Source organism: Colletes gigas, unplaced genomic scaffold (genome assembly GCF_013123115.1).
Source record: "Colletes gigas isolate AHSC1104 unplaced genomic scaffold, ASM1312311v1 Colletes_gigas_Sc00030, whole genome shotgun sequence".
In the NCBI taxonomy this organism is placed as follows: Eukaryota; Metazoa; Arthropoda; class Insecta; order Hymenoptera; family Colletidae; genus Colletes; species Colletes gigas.
In genome coordinates, this window is record NW_025106659.1 from 968,823 (window position 1) to 984,318 (window position 15,496).

A 15,496-nucleotide genomic window follows, 5' to 3' on the forward strand; every position below is an offset into this window, starting at 1 on the left:
TCACGAAAATCAGCAAGGAGGGCAAACTTCTAAATGATTACCGAATTTTTTTTCTTAAATATAAACTTACAAGGCATTTACTTTGTTATTTTAAGTTGATGGTGCTGCCATCCGCCATCATGTTGTTATTGGTTATGTCAGAGACAGTGTATAATTAAGACGTATACGTCATCTTGTGAAAAAACTAAAATTATTTCGCAAAATGTCGACATACTTTTCTTTTAAATGCAACTTTATTAGAAAGTTTAGGGACAAGATAGATTTGAAGTACAGGAAGAACGTAGAAAAATTTTCCGTTCAACATCCTTTATCCCTAATGGACGCCTTAAAACATAACTCGTCTTCTAGCGTTTCATTTACATTTTTTCTATCGTTTGAATCAATTTTATGACATCGTTTCATTCACTAAACTACCATGTTGGAACTCGAGAAAAAAAGGCATGTATCTTTACCTTTCAAAAATTAAATGGCTTCGAAGGAAGCATAATTTGTAATAGTTTGTTTATAGACGAGCACGTAGAGAACATATATAGATCAGTAATACTTTTTTAAACAAAGTCATAGACTTTTTAATCCACTATTCAATGTAGCTCGTCATTTCTCGTAGAAAAGTATTTGGTCACTTATGACGAAAAACCATTAGTTTAAAAGATATTTAAATGTAAATATTTCTACTACATCATTAAAATGTTATTATTCTAAAATAATATTCTCCTTCATCGTCAGAATTTTTGAATGTATTGGTCAATTCGACTCCTCATTCTCAATGAAAAAGTACTGCATTATTTATGACAAAATATCATTAGTTTAACAAATATTTCAATTTAATAATTTAAAAACATTAATATTTACGTTGATATATCTTCTAAATTAATTATGTATCACTATAAATGGCTTAATACTTTTCTATAGAAAATTACTAGTTACATCGAATGATCTATTAAAAAGTATATGATTCCATTTAAAAAAACATTAATAACCTTCATCCCTCGAAACCATTTTATTTTTGTCTCAAATATTTTGCGATATCATCAACACTTTTGAAGATATTCGAACGGACAGGGGTTCTACTGTATATAGTATTACTGGCTAATTAAAACAAAAGCAGAGTTTTGTGGGATAGACTTTAAAAAAAAAAAAAACAAGTGAGTAGGGAAGGTTAAGAGAATTATTGTGTATTTTTTAAGTAACACTCATCATAAGAATTAGAACCATTCTTGCTAAACCAATTATACATTTGATAATTATATTGCATGCATTACAATCGCCAATAAACCTCATGCTGCTGAAAACAAATTTTTTTTTTTGCTCCTCAGTGTTATTCGTGTATTTATCAAACACTCTAGCTTTCGAATACAATCAGTAATTTTACGATCTTCTTATAACAGTGCCCGCAAGAACATCTATGCTTTGCCTCGAATTTTCACGCTTTGAAATTGCACAAAGATCGTCAATAAATTTATTGCAGGAACTGTTTTAGTAAAACTGCGCCGAAGACTTCGGTTATATACCATCCCTGAAGAATTTCTCTCTAACGAGGATTTACTTTGGTCGCGAACGAAGCACTAAAAGTAACAGAAATCGAATGACGATGATGTGTTTGAATCGTTGAACCTCGCTTCTCGTCTACTCTTCATCGAACTTGATTATTCGATTGTTCGCGTGTTTTGTCAACATTAAGAAACGTTTTGGCTTTCAAAAACATTCACCGATTTGCACGATCATCTTATGTCTAAACTGTTTTATCGGTAAAACGTTCCACCGAATCGTGAGTGATGCACAGGTTCTTAATCAGTTTACGTTATTTTTGAGAAAATGCTCTCGCATAACAAGACTGATAAATAATTCGTATGTTGCAAGACATACGCTGATCCCTTCACAGAGATGAGAATTTTGGAGGTCCGCGGATATTGCGAAACCATGTCGATATCCTACGAGAGCTTGTAATAGTTAGTAAGGATTTTGAAGACATTGCGATACATCTATTCGCGATACGACCAGTTTTTTTAAGTAAATCAATGGCAGACTAGACACGAGAGAATGTACCACGCGATTTCGTGTCACAGGCGTAAGTGGGAGTGACTAAAACCGTCCTACACCTCTCCGCTTATGCGAAGCTGGTGGTACCGCGACCATCATACGCAGGTCCAATCCTTTAGGAAGGTTGAAGAGGAGACCAATGAGGTTCGCGCGCATCCTCCTCGTTCAAACAACTCAAAATTGACTTTAAACGCCTCCTACCACTTTGATTATTTGGATTAAAACGTTTTCAGCGAATACTGCCACGATCAATTTAGAGTCTTATTATTATAGAGTGGAGAAGAGTAGTACACAATGGGTAACGTAATTTCCGATGCTTTAAATATTATATTAGGTGTTGGAATTAATTCGTAGCGTTTTTTTAATGAAAAAATATTATCTATTTCACATGAAAATCGGAAAATACATTAATTAAAGTATTGTCCATCGCTTTCTACTACTTTTTACCATCTTTCGGGCAATGAGCGAATACCACGTCGGAAGAACTCTTCGTCTTTAGATGAAATCCACGAATCGGCCCATTTTTTACGATCTTCGTAAGATGTGAACTTCTGCTCACACAAGCTATGAGCCATTGATCGAAACAAGTGGTAATCGCTAGGAGCAATATCTGGAGAATACGGCGGGTACGGTAGCACTCCCGTCAAGTATTTCCAGGTATGTTGACTACAAAAATGACTTTTTCATCATCAGTTGCTGTCGGTAGGGGTCCCCAGTTATGGTTTCATGCGGTTTTAGCAGTTCGTAGTAAATGACACCCCTCTGATCCCACCAAATACAGAGCAGAAGCTTCGATCCATGGACATTGGGCTTTGCCACTGAAGTTGATGGCTCGCCGGGCTTAACCCATGACTTTCTGCGCTTCGGATTGTCATAATGGATCCATTTTTCGTCACTGGTAACAATTCGATGCAAAAAACCTTTTCTTTTCTGCCGTTCAAGCAGCAGTTTGCGCGTGAAGAAACGTCTCTCAATATCCCTTGGTTTCGATTCATGTGGGACCCAATGTCCTTCCTTCTGGACCATGCCCAAACTTTTAAGATGTTTTCCTACTGTTGATAAGTCAACTCCCAATTCCACTAAAATACGATGAGCCTCAGCTGCACATTTGTTCATATCAAAATAATGAAGCAAAACTCCCCGCAAGAACACTTTATTCGGCACGAATTTTGACATATTCAATAAATTATAAAGTGTTGTTATTTATGATTTGGAAAAAGGTTATGTACGGCAAATGACGTCCTATGATAAATAGTGTACTACCTGTGCCATTTCATTAGTCTATTTAACCCATTTGCATTATTAAATGGAATAATTCTCACGCAATAACTGTCGTTTATCATCAAAATCGGAATATTCATAAACAAGACGAAAAAATTGAGCTTTCCATGTTTATAAACAAAAATTGGCGAAAAAAATTATTAAACAATATTGTAAAAACGAAAATACGAAGAGAGACTTCATCTACGAATAAACCCGAATAAAAGAGAAACTGTTTTCAAATGTGATATTTGCAATGTTCCATTATGTATCGATCATTTTAAAGATTATCATACCGATTAACAAGTTTCAGTACCTATTTTAAGTTTATTTACCGCACAGCTATGTAACAAAATAATTATTTATGTTATAATGTTATATAAAATGATTCCACTTTTAAATATGCATAATTTTTTAATGACCTTCAGTTGAGCATCCCTAATTTATAAAGCAAGCTTCACATTTTGAGCGAAGATGCAAATGAGTTAATATTTATTAAAGTTGATCTACATTTCGCTATTCTAGAGTTTACAGTGCACGATTAATTTGCTTGTAATTTTACAAATATGATCCGATAACAAGAATCTATCAACAAGCGTAGACAAGCAGCATCTATAACACTTATCAATAGTACAATCCCCTAACTGCTTATTTCTGCACTTTTCTTTCGACCGTGAATTGCATCGTTGTAATTTATGTATTTATCGTTAACTGTAATTAAACATTGTATGAACTAGTGGCCGTTGAAATAAATAAATAAATACGATTGTAAGATTCATTTCGTGGTATAAAATTTAGAGATACAACCATTTAACATTTTCTTTTAAGTACGAAAAAAGTAATTTATTTGTTACATTTACTCTTTCGATCTTGTATAAACACGCAAGCGAAAAGCTCGATATACTTTTAAGAAACACGAAACGTCCTATTTTATTTCATTTTAAGCGAAACATTCGGGAAGATTTTTGGAAATCTCACTTTTATGGTTTTCCATTTTCAATTTTCTATACCAATATATGTATTACTGATTATAGTGCAAAACTGTGATAATCGTTTGAATCCTGAAAACGGTGCTGCCATCGAATTGGATTGAAAACTGCGTATTATACGATGCAGTTAAAACTGACAGCGATATCATATAATTTTACGTCTTATTTTTGATAGGACGTTAATTGACTTGAATGAAAGATTAATAAACAAACTTTTGCATTTGTAACATCTTTTTTAAATAATGATATAAGTGAAGTTAGTTAATAATAAAAGCGTGTACGCGACAATATCAATATCTATTCATTTCAATATATCCATTGGATTTTTCGACTTCTTTATATACAAAAACCATATATCTGTAATACACATTTATAGGGGCGTAAATTACAATACTTTGAACCAGAAAACAGGATCTGTTGATTATTAAAAGAATTTAATTAAAACTAACATTTTTAGAAATCGTGAAGAGAGAGGATGTAGAAAAATAAACAAAAAAAATTTACACGTCGAGAATCACTTTATCTGAGAATATATTATACATACAGGGGTGTCCCAGCATCGGTGGTACAGATTGAATCAAGAGGGTGATTCTAGATGAAAAAATAAATCGAAAATAAAGAATACAATTTTTTCATGTAAGGTGTCATTGTCGAGAAAATGAATTGTGAATTGATCTCGATACAAATAGAACCAATATCATTAGTATCAATATGATTTACTGTGTTACCACTGTTGATGCATTTAAAGTAGATTTGAATGAAAATGAGGCATGTAATCTACTTGTTAAACTAACTTAATTCATACAAAAATTGTTAAAAAGTACCCATTGTGCTTCATATCCAACTCTCTAAATTAGATTTGTATGAACTAATGGATTCAAATGTATTCTGTATCTTCAATTCTTCTTATTCTCGTTTGTTTTAACAGTACATCATATTGATACTAATGATATTGGTGCTATTTGTATCGAGATCAATTCACAATTGATTTTCTCGACAATGACACCTTACATGACAAAATTTTATTCTTTATTATCAATTTGTTGTTTCATGTAGAATCACCTCCTCCGGTTGTACCATCGATGCTGAGACACCCTGTATACACGTAAAAGCTCTATTTGTCACGTATAAAACTTAAATTTGAATTCATTGACCTGAATTTATGGTACCTTTAAAGTTTACCTTTAGTAATAAACCCGAACTTTCAAACGATCAGAATAAAGTTTACGCGTATCAAACGAAAAACTATAAATCAATAAAAGTACGATTAAAACCGGAACAGTTTTACGAACAAGGCGCGGTTTAGTTTGAAAATGTCAGGTCAGAGTGTTTATTACTTCAAACGGGGATGCCTACCATGGTATAATATGAGTTCCCGAGAAAAATGATACACCCACAATTCCGTCGCTTCGAATTTGAAGGAAACTGTGAATGGGAACAATGGGGGCCTCATCCCCATGAATTGTTCCCCCTTTAAGGTATAAAGGGTCATTGGAAAACTTCCAATAAGGTAACGCGAGGGTTATTCCCTTTCGGTGTACGGTATTAGCCGAATATGTCAATCGATGACGCAGCGTTTTATAACCAAACATAGAAAGCAAGTGAGTATATAACTGACATAATTATTTCATTATAATATCAGATAATTGTAGTTAATATTACCTATTATTACAGTCACTCAAATACATGAAGAAAACTAATGGGACCGCTACTGCAGATTACGAAATAAGACGAATAAGACGAAAATCAAGTATATCAATTTCTTGACTGAGGCTTCGTTAAAAAGTTATTAACAAAATTAAATTAAAAAATTTCAAATCATTCTGAAAAAATTATTTTTCATTGTAGGGGCCAATTACAATAATTTTTGGTGAATAGACATACAACGAAATCCTATCCACTTTCGAGAAAAAACAACTTTTTAACGAAGCCACCATCAACAAATCAGTATTTTCGATTTTCGCATTATTTTATTTCCCAGGGGAGGCCGAACACCCCGTATAAAAATTATGAGACCTGAGATAACAGATAATATGATTATAAATATAATAAAACTTTCGCTTTCGTAAATAACGTATATTAATTTTTAAGTTTATTCGTTGCGAAAGCTACGTTAAATGTCTCAACGAATCCTATCGATTTTCTGCAAGATTCTGATGCAATTTGAGTACTTCGATCCCTCTATCCGATAGCCATAATTTAATTAAATTACTTAAAGAATGCTTTTAGTATTTAACGTCAGAAAATACGAACGGACAAATGTCTACTTTTCTTGAAAATGAAGCCTTGTCTGAGCAAATTTTATTTCACATTTTTAAGTTACTTTTGTATGAGAAATCGTCTCGTTTCGCATATAGAAAGTACGACAGCAATCAATTATTCATGAAATAATCGGGGACTGGGTGACTTTTTATACAAAAACAAGTCAAAAATATCGAATCAGATGTTTTCTTTATATAGCCTTCTTTTACCAAGAAAAACAACTCTCAAAATTTATAATACATGATGCACATGACTCTAAGTAAATTATAAACCTATTAATGTTGAAATCAGGTAATAATTGGAGAAGTAGAAAACCTTTTGAAATGTTAAATCAATCTATACGCCATTACAGCGGAACACGTAACGACAAATCATAAGAAAAAAATTGATTTCGGTAGTGAATTAATTCCTTCGTTAAAAAATGTTTTAAATCATACATGTATTATACTTATCGTAACTGTTAAACGCAGTTCCTGAGTTAGTATTATCACCTTTAAAGTGTGAATTTTAAGGAATTTCTTCGCGATATCTACCACCGGAAGCCAATAAAATGCGAATTGTTCGAAACGTGCCAGGGGTTAATACGAGCATACCTATACGTCGTATGTGTGTACAAGGTTCGATAAGAAAAAAAGAACAAACTCGTTATTCGTCGACGTATCAATCGAGTTTATAAAATACGTGCAAGTTTCTTTAAAAGGCAACGTGGTAGAGTAACGAATATCATGACTACGAGACGTACCCAAAAATATTTTCTACGTTTGAGTACGTTTATCACTTTTATGGTCCTTCGTGTTGCATATAAACTACTTTATTGCATTCTCCTTCATCTAATATGAATGAAAATGTACGTCCAATTCACTGTATACTAATGTGTCCAAAAAGTAAGGTGACATTTTAATTTAAACTTCGCGGTTTTATCCAAACTGATAAACTTTTTTTCTGTAGCTTGGTAGCTCTGTTACTGTAATCTATTTCAAATTTCACGTCATTATCTTCAGTTGTTTTTTAGATACGCTTGTTTATCCACAACAGTAAAAGTGCATTCGGCGATTTTCATAATGAATATTTTTGTTGAGCAAAGAGTTTGATTTAAATTTTGTTTGCGGAATGAATATTCTGCCAAGGAAACATTGGAAATGCTCGTAAAAAGCCCTCGACGACCAGGCTATGTCAAAAAGAAATGTTTATAAGTGGTACAAAGAGTTCCAAGATGGCGGAGAAAGCGTTGAAGACAAAGAGCGCCAAGGACGGTCATCAACGTCTACTGATCAAAGCCACGTCGATGGAATAAAAAAAACTAGTGCTACAAAATCGTCGACTGACAATAAGAGATCTTTCAGACACTGTTGGCATTTGAAAAGGGTCGGTGAATACCATTTTGAAAGATGTTTTGGGCTTGAAACGTGTCAAGTCTCGATTGGTACCGAAAGCACTGAATTTGTTCGAAAAAGAGTGTCGTATTAACATCTGTAAAGAGATGATTTCCGACTATGAACCATGAAACGCATCATTACGGAAGATGAGACTTGGATCTATGCCTACGACACGGAAACAGCCGACCAATCGAGCGAATATCGTGCTAAAGGCGAAGAAAGACCGAAAAAATCGCGCCAAAGTCGTTCGAAAATCAAAGTCACGTTAACAGTTTTTTTCGATTATCGTGGTATGGTGCACCATGAATTCCTCCCGCCGGGCCAAACTGTTAATAAGGAATACTATTTAAGTGTTATGCTTGCGTGAAGCTATTCGCTAAAAGAGGCTGGAATTGTGGCGAAGCAACTGTTGGTTTTTGCGCCACGATAACGCGCCGTCTCACACTGCGTTGGTTATTCGTGATCATTTGGCCAAAAATTTAACTCATATCGTTCCACAGGCACCATGCGACTTCTGGCTATTCAGTAAACTCAAAAGACGACTCCGGGGACACCGGTTTGAGACTATCGAAGAGATTCGACGTGAATAGCTGCGCGCTTTGATGGCCATTCCAGAAGAGGACTTTTTCAGCTGTTTCGAGGAATGGAAAAAACGTTGGCATAAGTGCATTATGTCAAATGGAGATTACTTTGAGGGGGGTGAAATTGATTTGAAAGAATAAATAAAGATTTTTCGTTTCATAACGAACGTCACCTTATTTTTTGGACACAGTAGTATACTATTCCCGATACAGCGAAGAAGACACCGAATTACATTTGCGGACATCTTGTATAGACTCCGTGTAAACACAAGGAGTTCGATGGAAGATATGCGAGGGAGCGTAGATGTCTTATGAAAAAAGTTTCTCCTACAATTTTGCAGTCCATATCATCGACATGTAACGCGGACAAAATACTTGCGCGATACAGAAATTCAATTTTCCTCTCAAACGAAGAGTTTTTGGTTCATGTCGATCAATCACGATGAATTATTAACGTTTACGTTACGAATAATTAGGAATCAGAAATTACTTCTGTAATTTTACATTTGCATTTGAAAAATTGCAGTTGAACGAATAGTTTGACTATTTTATTCTATTTGAAAATTTTTGATGAAATCACTCGGATGGAAATTTTCGTTGTTGTCGATTGAAAAAAGAAAGAAACACGTGTGACCGCATTTTTTATTTATTAGTTTCATAATAGATGTTTCAAACAATTTTAATGATACTGCAACTTTTAAACTATTAAACTCTCTTTCTTTTAGATGGATTAATAATACGTTTCTTCTTTTCTGACTGCTTCGTGTTTAAAATAAGTTTCGCTGAACGAAATAAAGTCGATTTACGCCACGTTCATTCTCATATGCTTCATGCGCACAACAGAGCAGACAAGATCTGTGATCTACGTAATCTCTTGATTCCTGATCGATGCTAAGATCTCCGGCACAGATGACTACATTGTATTAATTAGCACTAATTATACGAATTAATCCGGATGCGTGCATCGGCATTCCGTGTACGCGATCTGTTTGTAATGCAACGATAATTGTTGTGATAAATACAGTCCTATCTTCCCCTATTTACAATCGCCATTGATGTTTGAAGTGACCACGGAGGCCTTCCTCGGTCCCTTCTCTAAATCGTCCCTGGATACTCATTAGCGCGACTTTTCGGCAGCTAGAGATTAACCTCGCTAATTAATTTACAGTGATGTTGCACTTTGCCTCTGTACGCTCATCCAATTATTCGTGGAGGAACGCTTCAAACAACAATCCTCGACCTTTGTTAGCGCACCTATCAGCCTACAGACGGGCATTAAAGTATCAAAATGAAACATTTCGCCCGTTGCTATAATCCTGAAATGTGACAAACACGGATTGTCCGTGATCACGAGTAAAAATTGCGTTGCTAATCGCTACATTTCCGCGCTGGTAAAACTGCCTTGTTTTTTATAAGTTCCATCGCGCCGGGTGTTTCGTCAAAAGCAGAACTTCGATTCAATTATTTTTTTTTTTTTACATTCAATAACGCGGGCACATTTGAGACGTTTATTTTGAAAGTGGCCTAAGTCCATTTATCTTCAAATCGAGATATTTAAGGGTTTGCGTTTCAATGAATTTAAAAATATACGTATAGGATACCAATGAGTCATATTGCTTAAGTGTATCTAAGGGTGTTAAATTTATAGTTCCTATTAAAATACTGGCAATTATTAAGTGAATAATATGCGTTTTCTTATCAAGAATGGAGTTAGGCCACTTTCAAAATTAACAACCGGATTCATTATTGTTGTAAAATATAACGCACTGTATGAGATATAATAGTATATTTAAAAGAGAAAATTACATGTGGTTACTTTGTGAGCTCGTTAACGACTGCCTAATATTCAGCGCAGATCGGCATCGCGGTGCTCGCGTACGCAGCGACGCCAATCGTTCGTTAATCGGTAATGTCGGTTACCGACCATCAATCTCCCCCTACGAGTGACGAACATTAAACTAAACTATTCCCATTATCTTTATATAAATCTAACGCATCGACATTCCATACAATTCTATTACATATAACTCGTCTTAAATCTGGTAGATTAACGCTTATAGTTCTATTACATTCCTGTATCTCTCAGATTAATCCCGCTTAATGTCCAGAAAAGTTTTTCTCGCGTTACAGCTTTGGTTAAAAAATCGGCAATCATATGCTTGGTATCTATACAGGGTGTTCGGCCACCTCTAGCAAAAATTTTAATGAGCGATAGTAGAGGCCAAAATAAGACAAAAATCAAGAATACTAATTTGTTGGTGGAAGCTTCGTTAAAAAGTTATTAACGTTTAAAGTGCCGCTCTTACTGAATTTTTTTCTCGAAAATGCGCAAGATTTCGGGGGTATGTCTATTCAGCAAAAATGACTGTAATTGAACCCTACAACCGAAAATAATTTTTCCACAACGATTTGCAATTTTTTAATTTTCTCGAATAATTTCACACCTTCTCTATTTTTTTTCTCGAAAATGCGCAAGATTTCGGGGGTATGTCTATTCACCAAAAATGACTGTAATTGAACCCTACAACCGAAAATAATTTTTCCACAACGATTTGCAATTTTTTTTCTCCGTTGAAAAATTTAGGCACCTAATTGGATTTTCAGTAAGGAATATTTTTCTCGAAAGTGCGTACGATTTCGGAGGTATGTGTAATGATAAAAAATGATTGTAATTGATCCCCGCAACCGAAAATAATTTTTTTAAAACGATTTGGAAAATTTTTTTTCGCCGAAAAATTTCAGCACCTACTCGATTTTTTTTCTCGAAAGTAGATAGGATTTCGGAGGTATGTGTACTCACCAAAAATGATTGTAGTTGACCCCCGCAACCGAAAATAATTTTTCCAGAACGATTTGAAATTTTTGAATTTAATTGTTAATAACTTTTTAACGAAGCTTCCATCAACAAATTAGTATTCTTGATTTTCGTCTTATTTTGGCCACTACTATCGCTCATTAAAATTTTTGCTAGAGGTGGCCGAACACCCTGTATATCTAACATCAAGCTCTCCTTTTTCTATTTCATCCCGTATAAAATGGAATTTTAAGTTGACGTGCCGAGTTTTACTCGACGAGCAATTACTTCCTATCCATTCGATTGCCGCTTTATTATCGCAAAATAGAACTACCGGTTTACAGTAAAATACCTGGAGACTCAACTCGGTTAAAACATTCTTAACCCAATTAACAATTATAAAATTTGAAGGTGCCCAAGTCCATTCAACATAATTTAAGATGCTTCAAATTGAAAAAAACAATACTGAATTTATTTTACATATCTTTAAAAACACTTCGGAAACATAATTTATGCGATTCAAAACATTTTTTAACTACATAACGTACAAAATTACAAACATAAATTTATTACAAAACAATTTACTACTCATCTACATTTTGTGCGTGTGAAAGGGATTTGAAGATATCATGATGTTCCGGTGGTATATATCGTAATAGGTCAGTTATGTCCTTGAATTTTGCTGTTGTAATTTGTCTGATATTTTTATACAGTGGTGTCGATACAATATTTTCGAACTTTCTTGGTCTACCCTGACGTGGTAATAAATTCAGGACTTTAAAATTTTCATTCTCATTCGTTGATGTCTTATAGAAAATTTTATACGGTTCATTTCTGACAAAACGCATCCAACATATTTTTAACCAGTTTATTGATTCTCCATCAGAATTCTTTACCCTTTTAAAAATTGCGTCTTCGAATAATTTTGTTGATACAAAATCTTCTTGTCTCGTTTCATTTACAATAAAATTATTACCTTTCCGACACTTTTTAATAATCTTGTAATAATCTCGGGGAACGAAGAGTAAATTATTTTTTTTTAATGACATTTCTACCACGCCAAAATCTCTATCATTTGGTAAAAACGAATGTCCTGATATTAAAAATTTGTGATCTACGATTTCCACATTATTTTCCAAAGTTTGGACAATTTTTAACCACATTAAAGCTACTTTAATGTTTCTATTTTGCCCGGCGCACATGTCACTGTAAGCTATAATGTATCTTTCACTTCTTAAATTTTTAACATGTTTTAGAATGCATGAAACAATTTCTTGAGCACCTCTGGATGCAATAGTTCCATCCCAAACGTACATGTAAACATTAAATATCTTGATTTAAGTATAAATGGAGTTAGGCCACTTTCAAACTACACGGTTCAATTATTGAACTAACTCTGAAAACTTATGTGTCAAGAATTATCGTATTTGCTCGGAATATAAGCAACCTGAAATGCTTTACTGGTAAATAACATGAAGTTGTACATGTAACCATGGTAACCGGAAAAAATTGAAAAATGGAGTTAGGCCACTTTCAAAATAAACGGCTCATTTATTCAAATAATTTTACTAATATTATCCTCAGTTTTGATACAAGCAAAAACATATACTTTTTTTATAAAATTAAAGTTAAACTCAAAACGTTCGACGTTGATTCTAATCTTCTTCAACCTGGCGAAAAGAAATTATGCTAAAAAGATTGTATAATGCGGAAAATAAGTACATCGAAAACTAAACTATCTATTCTATGAATATAGTTGTATAAACGTACATGGTACGTTATGGTACAAGAGAAGGGGAGAGAATAAAACAAAAAAGCTTTGAGCGTAAAGAAAAGTGAAAGTATAGAGAGAAGCTTTAAACCAAATTGAATATTGTAAACTATTGTTAAACCAAAAATTGTTTTTTTATATAGTTCTATTCTGGTAAAACCAACCATGAGAGAATAGAGTTCGCGATTGGATAATTTCTTTTAACAAAAGTTTTCTGTCGGTTCGATTCGGTTTCTCGATGTTACATTTAAGCACATTAAATATCCATAATTAATTATAATCAGTAAATAAAGTTACGAATTTTCGTATTATGTGTTAGAAATTATTTTGCATACATCTGCTCTTTGTTCCTTTAACTAGACACATTTCAACTTGCAATATCAACAAATTTCAATTACTACTGAGGTATCAAGGTGTAAATTATTTTCTCAGATTCTTGAGTGACGAGAGTTTACGGAATTCTATTCCTCGCGTTGATTGGTAAGATAACACTGGTCAACCTCCTGTAATACGATATTAACCCAGAAAAAGCTGTTGCCCCTGAAAGTATATTCCTTTGTCCTTTAATTATGTTCGTATAACGAATAAACATTAAATACCAAGAGATCTTCGGCCATTGTTTCAATTCGAACCTCGTACATTTCGATATTTTTGTAAATTTAATCACTTTCCTTTTGAGCACTTAATTTGTGACATATTTAGGTAATCATATTCGAAGTGTTACCTTTAGGTAGTTAAAATTGTAAAATTATTGTTATTATTCGTTGTACAATTATGAAAAACACAGAATAGTGTGAAATATCTTCGTCTTAAAGGTAAATGGTCCAAGCTGTTGCAATAAATAACATTAAAGTGCAATTATAACTCAATTTCTATTATAAACACATTCTTTTAAGATTATGTAAACGTACACATTGCCGCAATTATATTATATTTAAATACAATATTAGATTTCTATTTATAGTCATACCCTCATCTACTTCGTCTGCCACGTGTCCCCTCATTTGGTTGCATGGCCCAATTATCTGCGGGCAATAGCTGTAATTACGTCACAGTTGAAACATAACCACATAAAATTATACAAATCTTAGTAAACTTCCAAATACAATTTCATATTGCTATTTTTGACAATTACGTAAGTAACTGTAGTTGGAAACGATTGTTTCATACCAACGTATGCATTTAAATACACATGCTCCTGTTTCGAATATCAAAATGCATGAATATTATTGCAATGTTAAGTTTCTTCAATTTGTAAAAAAAAACACCATACATAACTTTGAACAAAATCTAATCCCCCAAAACGTTCTAGTTTAATTTAGTTGTTCTTCTATTTATTTGAAACAAAGGTTTCTAAGCAGTCGGTTCACTGTGCGATCGAATTAAAATTTATCTACGAAACTACATGGACAGAATAGAGAATATTGATCTAACTACGTACATCTTTTCTTTACACTTAAAGATACTATTCCGAGCGAATAAAAAGTATCGCATAAATGAAGCGAGTTATTTATAAATCATCGATATTCGTGTTGCTCGACGAATTCTCGCGAAGCAAATTGACGAATCCCTTTTATACAGGGCATTGTACATTTTTATAATTGGCTCGTTAACTTGTTAATTAAGCGCCGAATTGTTCATTCAGACGTGAAAGAAATACGGCGAATGCTTCTCGCATTCAGACGCGCGAGACATTAAATTAAGAAGCAAGCACGAGGTGATAAATCAACAGGGAAATAAACTGTACCCGATACGAACGTCATCTTCGTTTCTGGCTTTTATGTAGGCTGAAAAACGTAATATTAAATCCGACATCGATAAATTACACATAACGTGCTGTCTATCACAATTGTTCGTAATCATTCATAACTATACTCTTTTGTGAGTACATTGCACAAAATATTGCACTTCAACATTACAATCACATGATTATACATGCAGGGTGTTCGGCAACACCTGGGAAAAATTGTAACGAGAGATTCTAGAGACTAAAATAAGACGAAAATCAAGAATATCAATTTCTTGATTGAGGCTTCGTTAAAAAGTTATTAAAAAATTAAATTAAAAAATTTCAAATCATTCTGAAAAAAATATTTTTGGTTGCGGGGATCAATTACAAGCATTTTTGGTGAATATACATATCCCGAAATCCGACGTACTTTCGAAAAAAAAAATTCTTTATCGAAAATATAATTTCTGACCAGAAATGATACCCGAAATTTTTATGCGAATCTTTAAAATGTCATAACTCCTGAACGGATTGGAGGATTTTAATTTTTCAAAAAGCAAACAACTCGTACTTTAGTGGAGAATATGTAGAAATTCTAACAGTGTTGGCAAAATTGTTCCTTGATCCCCTAAAGTGAGAAAAAACACATAAAAATTATCCAATTTTCAAACAGCCATAATTCCTATAATAGTCA

At 33.5% G+C, this 15,496-nt stretch overlaps 1 protein-coding gene across 3 annotated transcripts in view; it reads right to left on the bottom strand.

Moving 5' to 3' along the window:
• LOC122401934 (protein cycle) overlaps positions 1 to 15,496 on the bottom strand; it is a 113,606-nt gene that overhangs the window by 70,352 nt on the left and 27,758 nt on the right. For 2 of the 3 annotated variants that reach the window (XM_043404383.1, XM_043404384.1), the window contains exon 2: positions 14,044 to 14,098. The exons of the other annotated variant lie outside the window; for it this stretch is intronic. The gene's annotated coding sequence lies outside the window, so the exon portion shown is untranslated. The remainder of the gene's footprint in view (positions 1 to 14,043; positions 14,099 to 15,496) is intronic. 3 annotated transcript variants of the gene reach the window in all.